The sequence below is a fragment of the Orycteropus afer genome, unplaced genomic scaffold (assembly GCF_000298275.1).
Source record: "Orycteropus afer afer isolate SDZICR_OR568_19922 unplaced genomic scaffold, OryAfe1.0 scaffold00046, whole genome shotgun sequence".
In the NCBI taxonomy this organism is placed as follows: domain Eukaryota; kingdom Metazoa; phylum Chordata; class Mammalia; order Tubulidentata; family Orycteropodidae; genus Orycteropus; species Orycteropus afer.
The window spans coordinates 4,311,733-4,320,781 of record NW_006921633.1 but is presented as its reverse complement, the minus strand read 5'-3'; the positions used below and the strand labels follow the sequence as shown (position 1 = coordinate 4,320,781).

The 9,049-nt window shown below is 34.9% G+C and overlaps 1 pseudogene; it reads right to left on the bottom strand.

Moving 5' to 3' along the window:
• Positions 1-8,460: 8,460 nt before the first annotated feature.
• On the bottom strand, positions 8,461-9,025 carry LOC103194623 (annotated as a pseudogene).
• Positions 9,026-9,049: the final 24 nt, after the last annotated feature.

Sequence of the window (9,049 nt, the reverse complement as noted above, 5' to 3'; positions counted from 1 at the left end):
CTTCATGTGTTCCATTTCATTTTTGACAATTTCCAATTTTCCTAAATTCATACCTCATACATTGCACATTCTGATTATTAATGAATGTTTGCAGTTGTTTCCCATATCGAGTCATGCCACATCAGCAAATTGAGGCCCTGCAAGTCTTACTCTATCCACATCATGAAGGTTGATTATTTCGAGGAGGCAGCTCTTCTGCAGTCTTATTTTGAATGCCTTCCAACCTAAGGGGATCATCTTCTGGCACTATATTTATATTTCAGGGCTATTCATAAAGTTTTCCAGTGCTATCTCAGACAGTGTTTCACTGCTATTCATAAGGTTTTCACTGGCCAATTCTTTGAGAAGTGGATGACTCCTACCTTTTTCTGAGTCTGTCTTAGTCTGGAAGGTCCACTTAAACCTGTCCACCATGGGCGACCCTGTTGGTATTTGAAATACTGCTGGCATAGCCTGCACCTGCATAGCAACACACCAGCCACCACAATACAACAAATTGACAGATAAAGTGGTGGTGATCATAACAAATTATAGAAGAACAAGAATTCCAGAGCACTTAATTGTGCTTACGGGGAACTTGTATGTAGATCAAGAGGCAGTCACTCAAGCAAAACAAGGGAATAATACATGGTTTAAAATCAGGAAAGGTGTGCCCCTGAACTATATCCTTTCACCATACTCATGCAAAGGACTCAGTTTTGCTTGCTGAAAGTGAAGATGACTTGAAACACTTACTGATAAAGATCAAAGACAATAGTCTTCAGTAGGGATTACACCTCAACATCAAGAAAACAGAAACCCTGACCAATAAGCAACATCATGTAAGTAGACAAATTATTGAAGTTGTCAAAGATTACATTTTACTGGGGTCTACAATCAACACCATGGAATCAGCAGTCAAGAAATCAAATGACATATTGCATTGGGCAAATCTGCTTCAAAAGACCTCTTGAAAGTGTTAAAACACAAAGAAGTCACTTTGAGAACTAAGGTACACCTGACCCAAGTCACAGTATTTTCAAAGTCCTCATATGCATGCTAAAGCTGGATAGTGAATAAAGAAGATTAAAGAAGACTTGATTCATTTAAATATACCACAGACATCCAGAAGAATGTGCAAATCTGTTTTGGAAGAAGTACATCTAGAATGCTCCTTAGAAGCAAGGTTGGTGAGACTTTGTCTCCTGAACTTTGATCATGTTGCCAGGAGGGACCAATCCCTGGAAAAGTATATCATGTTTGACAAAGCAGAGAGTCAGTGAAAAACAGGGAGACCCTCAATGAGATAATTTGACTCAGTGGTTGCACCAATGCTCTCAAGCTTAGCAATGACTGTGAGGATAGCACAGGGCCAGGTAGTATTTCTTTCTGTTGTACATAGGGTCAGCATGAGTCAGAATTGACTGGACAGCACCTAACAGGAACATATGTTGGTAGCAGAATTAGGGAACATATGTAAAATGTAGTGAGCATGGTCAATGTAATTATCTCACACACTACTAATAACTTGTCTAATTATAGCTATGTCCAAAGGTTACTAAGGAAATTAAGTAATAAATACTAATGAATAGCAAAAGTTCATCCATTCATCCTAATGATTTTTCTTTCTATTATAGTTTTCAACCTCTTGAGTGTCTGTAAATACTAAGACAATAAAATATTTATTATGAAATAATTTTCCCATTTCATATCATTCCTTGATCATGTTTATATATGAACATTTTAGTCAATTAACTAGTTCTTTTCAGTTTATCTGGTTTGTGATATGATAACATTTTCACATGTTTTCTTATAAAGGATTTTATATTCATGATGTCTGTGTAATCCATAAAAGGTAGATTAGCAATTCTGAAACTACTTTACATGCATACTAAGGTTAAGCAAATAAGTAAATAAGTCGTAAATAATGGGAGCTAGGTTTATCACTGTCAAAGAAAGAAGCTAAAGATAAAGAAAAGGAAGGCTAAAATAAACCCCGTGGTGTTTGCCTACAGTCAGAGATATCTGTATTCACTTCTGTTTATTCTAATATTTCTGTAATAGATAAATTTAGAGGGGGTAATAACATACATACGTTCTTTTTTTTTAATTCTATCTGCTGAGAAAATATAGAACTAGTGATACCTCAAGCATAACTAGCACCCAAATTTTAGTTTCTAAATACCATTATCCAACATAAGAATCCAGGGGTCTCTGGAGAAAAAGAGTCATTCTAGTACTAAAGTAGAGAAAATACAAAATAAGTTTTGACCATATTAAAGTGCCAGAAAATAAATAAATACAGAAAAAAAGTTGGCTTATCAGAAAAACACAGGTTCTAAACTGAAGGAGCTCTTAATGTTGAAATCTGTAACAATTTGAGCAACAAAATAAAAAAAAATGATAATATTGGATTTTAAACCAAATAATAAATTGAATATTCATTAGTATATGCTGACATAAATAGAAGTGAATGAGAAAATCTTTCTTATTGAAGAACTCCAAATAATATATATAGACTGAACAAGAAGAGAAAATTATTAGCATTAGAATAGCACAATGATAATTGCTGTAGACAAAATCCACTAATAAATTAGTGGCTGGAATGATAAATGCAATATTTAAATAGCTGCAAATGAATCGTCCCAAAACATTACTAATTACTCAAATAATTTTAGCACACATCCTAACATTCTGTTGCACTCTTTTCTTCAAACGTAGAGCTCAATCATCGGCCTCTTGAGGTGGGCTGGATTTAGTGACTATTCTAATGAATAGCATTAAAAAAAAAAAAAACTCACTGCGGTTGAGTCGATTCTGACGCATAGTGACACTTCCTCAGGTTTCTGAGGCAGTATCTTAACAGAAGTAGATTGCCCAGTCTTCCTTCCAAAATGAATAGCCTAAGGAAAGGGAAAATTAGTAACTTTACAGTGTAGCAACTTGGCAGACATCACCACACCAAGTTATCAATGTTAACATCACCAGTAATAAGTCATGTTGATATCATGGACCCACACCCTGATACAACATGATGAAAAGGATACTTTACCTCTATTATAATCTTTCCAAAAATCCATAATCTAAGTCTAATCATAAGAAACTCTGGTAGAACAATACTTAATGGCTTGGATGCTAACTGAAATGTCAGTGTTTGGAACCCACCAGCTGCTCCACAGGATAAAGATGTGGCAGTCGATTTCTGAAAAGGTTGTTGTTGCTGTTGTTATGTGCCGTCAAGTCAGACCTGACTCATAGTGTCCCCTCCTTGGGTTTCCGAGGCAGTATCACTACAGAAGTAGATTGCCCCATCTGCCTTCTGAGGAGCGGTTGGTGGGTTTGAACTGCCAGCCTTCTGGTTAGCAGTCAAGTGCCTTAGGCACTATGCTATTACAGCCATGGAAATCCTATGAGGCAGTTCTACTCTTGTATAGTGTCAGTACAGGTGGGAATCTACTCAACAGCAATGAGGGTTTTAAGTCTAATCATGCAAAAATACACAAAAACCCAAATCAGAGGCATATAAAATACCAGAACATTTTGTGTAATTCAAGGCCATAAAGAAGAAGAAAATGCATAGAAACTATCACAGCTTGGAAGATACCAAAGAAACACAAAAATTAAATGCAGTATGGTATTCTAGATTTGTCTTGTAATAGAAAAATGACATTAGTGGAAAAAAGTAAAATCCAAATACAGTCTGCAGTTTAGTTAATAATGTACCAGTGTTATTTTCTTAGTTTTGATAGATGTACCACAGTTATTTGAGATGTTAATGTTAAGGAAAGCTGGATGAAGAGTATATGGTCATCTTTGTATAATTTTTATAACTCTCGGATAAATTTAGAATTGCATTAAAATTAAAAGTTGTGTAACAGCTGTGTACCAAACAACCAAGCAACTACAAAAATCTCAGTGGAATATAATATGTAACTTTTATTTATCTCAAAATTCAATTTATCTGATTATACAAGATAGTAATCAGCTGCCAGGCAGTTAGTAACTTCTTCTGATCTTGTCTTGATTCACTAGTTTGTCTGGTGATTGGCTTTCTATTGACTTATCCAAAAGAAAAGTACAGTCTTTTCTGTAAAAACTGCTCTGTGGTACTGTCCTATATGTCTTTTTCATCATCATGGCCATTTTATCATGGTTATAGCTGAGGCCAATAGCAGGCAGATGGAAGGAAATATACAAATTGTTTTGAAACTAAGATTGAAACAATTGGCTAAATGAAGTCACAAAGCCAGCCCAATTCAAGGTGGGAGAAACAATTTCTTTTTCTTTTGTTAGAGAAATAGTAAAGTCACATGGCAAAGAGTTCAGATGTAGGGAAGGTTAAATAAATGAGGATATCATAGCATTCTATCACATATGCTGATTATGTATATATAATTAATACTGTCTTCCATTCAGCATATCAGATAATGGAGACACTACATCCCTAACCTTGTCTTCAGACACTGATCAAAATAAATTCAATACTAATATTCTTATTTTTATTTCATAGTTTTGAATTTATATCTTAAATTTAAAATAGAAAGTACCAGATTTTCTGTTAAACTTTGTTATTATATAGTTTTCTTCTTAAAATTTGAACAGGAAGTAAAAACAAATAAAAGAGGTCAAGTTCAGTTTGCAGAGTATTATTTTCTCTGTTTTATGTTTACATTTATCTCTTCTTAACCAAGCTTATATCATTAAAATAAAAATCTAATTATAAGCTTATTACAGTTTCAGGGCTAATTTATTGAAATTTAGAGTGAATTAATTTAAGGTGTTTTTTTTTTTTCTTTTTAATTCTAAAGGGTAATTTCAGATAAATATTGGGCCTCTCCTTTGATAAGATTCCTTGGACTTCCTTCCATACATACTCCTCCCACTCCCCTCTTTGCCCTCATAAACATCAAATTTAAAAAAAAAAAAAAAAAGTTTGTTTGTTAGGTATACTATGTTTTGAGAATCACTATAGTTCAAGGCACATTTATACTTTTTCTCTTTGAGTCATGCTCTGAGAACATATCACCCCTCTGTTAAAATGGAGCTGTGTTTAAATGACTTTAGCAAAAGTTGCTTTGAAAAGGTAACAGAAAAAATACAAAACGTTTCAGAAAGTGTCACACCAAGTCAGTTGCTATTACATAGATAAACTTTGAAGCAGAGTATGACTAGGATAAAAAGCAAAATAATCAAATCCCTATTTTTTGTATATCATTATGAACTCCTTTGTTGGAGTCAAAAATACACCAGCGTGATGAAACTGGTTTTGTAAAATGTGCCCTGCAATTTTGTCAATGTTCCTATTTGGGTCAGATGTGATCTTGCAAACTTTTGGAAATAGTTAGATGGTTTATAATAGCCCTCCCCCCCCAAAAAAAAATGTATATATAAATGTCTGGTGGCATAGTGCCTAAGGCATTTGACTGCTAACCAGAAGTTTGGAGGTTCAAACCCACCAGCCACTCCTAGGAAGGAAGACTGGGCAATCTACTTTCATAGAGATACTGCCTCAAAAACCCAAGGAAAGGTTGTTCTGAGTCAGAAAAGACTCCACAGCAGTGAGTTTGGTTTTTGGTATGCCATGTACACATACATATAATCAATGACGACTTTTCTAGTACAGTGATGAATATAAGGCAATGTCAGTCATCACATATAGACACTAAAATGGACTGTCTGGTGTGGAATCTCTCTGCTCAAATTAAAAAAGCTACACACTATAGGTATGTATTCAATTATGTGTTGAATTATTTCCCTCAAAAATATGTTGAAGTTTCAACCTTCATTACCTATGAATGCAACTCTATTTGTAAACAAAGATAACAGCTCTGGTGGCCTAGTGCCTAAGACATGTGACTGCTAACCAGAAAGCTGGTGGTTCAAACCCACCAGCCACTCTCCGGAAGGAAGGTTGGGCAATCTACTTCCGTAGTGATACCGCCTCGGAAAACCAAGGAGGGGTCACTATAAGTTGATTTTGTCTTGACGGACGTGAGTTAGTGAGTTGGAAACAATATCATTGCAGATATAATTAGTTAAGATGAGGTTAGTTTGTTGTTTGTTCCCTAATCACTTTATCGCTTATATATTAAAAAAAAAAAAAAGCTGCCATCAAGTAGATTCTGATTCAAAGCAACCCCCATTGGGTTTCCAAGGCTGTAAATCTTTATTTTAATTTTCTTTCTTTTTTTTTTTTTTAAAAAAAAATATTTCTATTGTGATTTGGGTGAAAGTTTACAGAGCAAATTCGTTTTCCATACAGTAGTTCATACATTTTGTCTCATGACACTGAGTGCAATTCTGCACAATGTAGCTTCTCTCTTCCCACTCTCATCCCCACCCCCTGACCTGCCTCACTGTGCAAACACTGCCCTTCTGTTCTCCCATGATTGATCACTCTAAGGCTATAAATCTTTATGAAAATAAATTGCCTCATCTTCCCCATAGAGCAGCTGGCGGGTTTGAACCACTACCCTTCTGGTTAGAAGCCAAATGTCTTACTCACTACATCACCAGTGGTTCTTTTTATCACTTGTAAGAAGAGGAAAAGAGACAGACAGACAGAGACAAACAGAGGAAACCATATAATAAAGGAGGCAAAGATTGGAGTTATGCTACCACAAGCAAAGGCACATTGAGGCTATCAAAAGCTGGAAAAGACAAGAAAAGATCTCCCAGTAGAACCTATGGAGAAAGGATGGCCCTGCCAAAACCCTGAATTCAGACTTCTAAGCTTCAGAATTGTGAGCGAATAAACTACTGTTGTTTTAAGTACAAGTTCAAAGTGCCAAGCTCAAGGGGCTGGGTGAAAGCTCCTCAACCTTGAGGTCCAGCTCTGTTTTAAGTCACATAATATGTGGTAATTTATTATGGCAATAATAGGAAACCAATACAGATAGTTTCCTTTTTTAAAATTCAAAAAGCTATACTAAGTAAGTGTACATTTCAGTAGTGAGCCTAAAGGATATATATCTCTTTTGTATTTAAAACCTCCTGACTGCAATTTGGTCCAAATAAAAACTATATGAAGTATGCATACATAGTAGATGTTTGTATACAAAGGTATTAAAAATAGGTTTGAATTCATATTTATCATGTTAGTAATGTGTGCCAAATAATGTTCTATGCACTGGGAATATAGAAATGATCAATAGATGTCTCTGTTCTTTGGAAATTCACTCATACAATAAGAATTATAAAGAAAATGTAATGGAATAACAAAGGTTACTTGGGGAGTGGAAAAGGAGCCCTGGTGGCACAGTGATTAAAATGCTCACCTGCTAACAGAAAGATGGATGGTACTAACTCACCAGCCACTGTACAGGAGAAAGATGTTCAATCTGCTTAGACAAAGATTAGAGTCTTGGAAATCCTATGGAGCATTTCTACCCTCTTATAGGGTCACTAGAAGTCAGATCAACTAGATGGCATTGGGTTTGCTTTTTTTGGATAGTGGAGGGAAAAATTCTTTTATATAATATAGGCTGCAATGGAAATTTTCACATTAGAGGCATATTTGAACTCAGTCTCACTTATTGCAAGAATCCCTACAAAGAGCTATAAGGAGGAAGATCTTGTGAGGCAAAGGAATAAATATGTTCAATGCTTCTTAAGCGCTAATGAGCATGGTATGGTGGAAGAACAGAATGAAGACCACCGTGGGTGGAGCATTACTAGTGAAAGGAATAGGTATAAGAGCTAATCAGGTATGTCTTTTGGGGACATGGTAAGGAGTTTAGATGTTATGTTTACTGTAATGGGGACCCATTGAAAGATTTTAAGCAAGTGACAGAATGATTGGACTTCTTTTATAGAGAGTATAAATTTGAAAGAAACAAGAATGAAAGTAGAAAGACACATAGTTGAGTAAATATCTGACAATTTTGCTCACTGAAGGAAAATGTGTGTGAATAAATTGACATATAAGAGAAGATTTTTGGTTAATAGAGTTGGTAAGCTCATGAGAGTGTTTAGCTAAGCAGTGACAGTAGGCTACAATAAGAGCTATTTTTTTTTTACCTGTACTAATTTATAGAATAAATCACTTTCTTACTTTAATTCAGAGTAAGAGGTTTTTGAACTAAAGTAGTAATCCCAAAACTTGGCAAATTTCTCTACTATACATAATTCTCATAATTGCAGAAAGAGTTATAGCATCTAAATTCTATTGTCTGACAACAATCTAGATCCATATTTTATTGGATGGAATGTTCTGTAATGTATAAACAAGTATTAAATTGTTTATAGAATTACTGAATGATCTATCATATTTTGGCAACAAAGCCACATTTCTTACATCCTATTTTGTTTTCAGTGGTTATGAACCAATTATTTTAGGAAATGTGAAAAGCAGACTATTTATATAAGGATACCAAGTAATACTTATTGAAATAGTTTGCTAAAAATGTAAGTCAGTCATTCTAATTTACATGTGTGTGTGTGTATGTGTGTGGAAATGTTACTTTATTTAATCATTTTTGTTTACAATTGGAAGTCCAGGAATTCAAAATTAACATCCTCGCTTGTGAGCTTCTTTAGACACAACAGAAAATGTTTCAACCTTGTGTTCTACATCGTTCCGCTGTACTTTGTCCAAATGGACTTTCAAAAGCCAGCTACCAACGAGTTTTACATGGATTTGTCTGTCCACAATTTCACTTGGAAAGACCAGGTCTTCAAGAATTGCCACAAGCACAGATGTCAGCATACATTACCTAGGACACTTGTGCTTTTTTTTGGGGCGGAGGGTGAAAGAATATGGCTTTTTTGAGTTAGTTTACAGCATTCTCGTCTGAATAATAAAGCCAACACTCTTTCCACTAAACTTTTTCTCCAGTTCATATACTAGCTGGACTTGGATTTTCTAGAAAGATTTCAGTTGAGGAACCGAGGAACAAGACAAAGATTTTAATAGTGCTCTAACCACCACCATCTTTAATTTCCTTGATGGTGTTATATTCAGTTTCCATCACAGAGCCTTTAGGTCCAAGTTCATCTCTATCTCAAGAAGAGCCTAAGAAAAGCCAGACCTGAATTCATGAAGTTTATTTATTTATTTATTTATTTATTT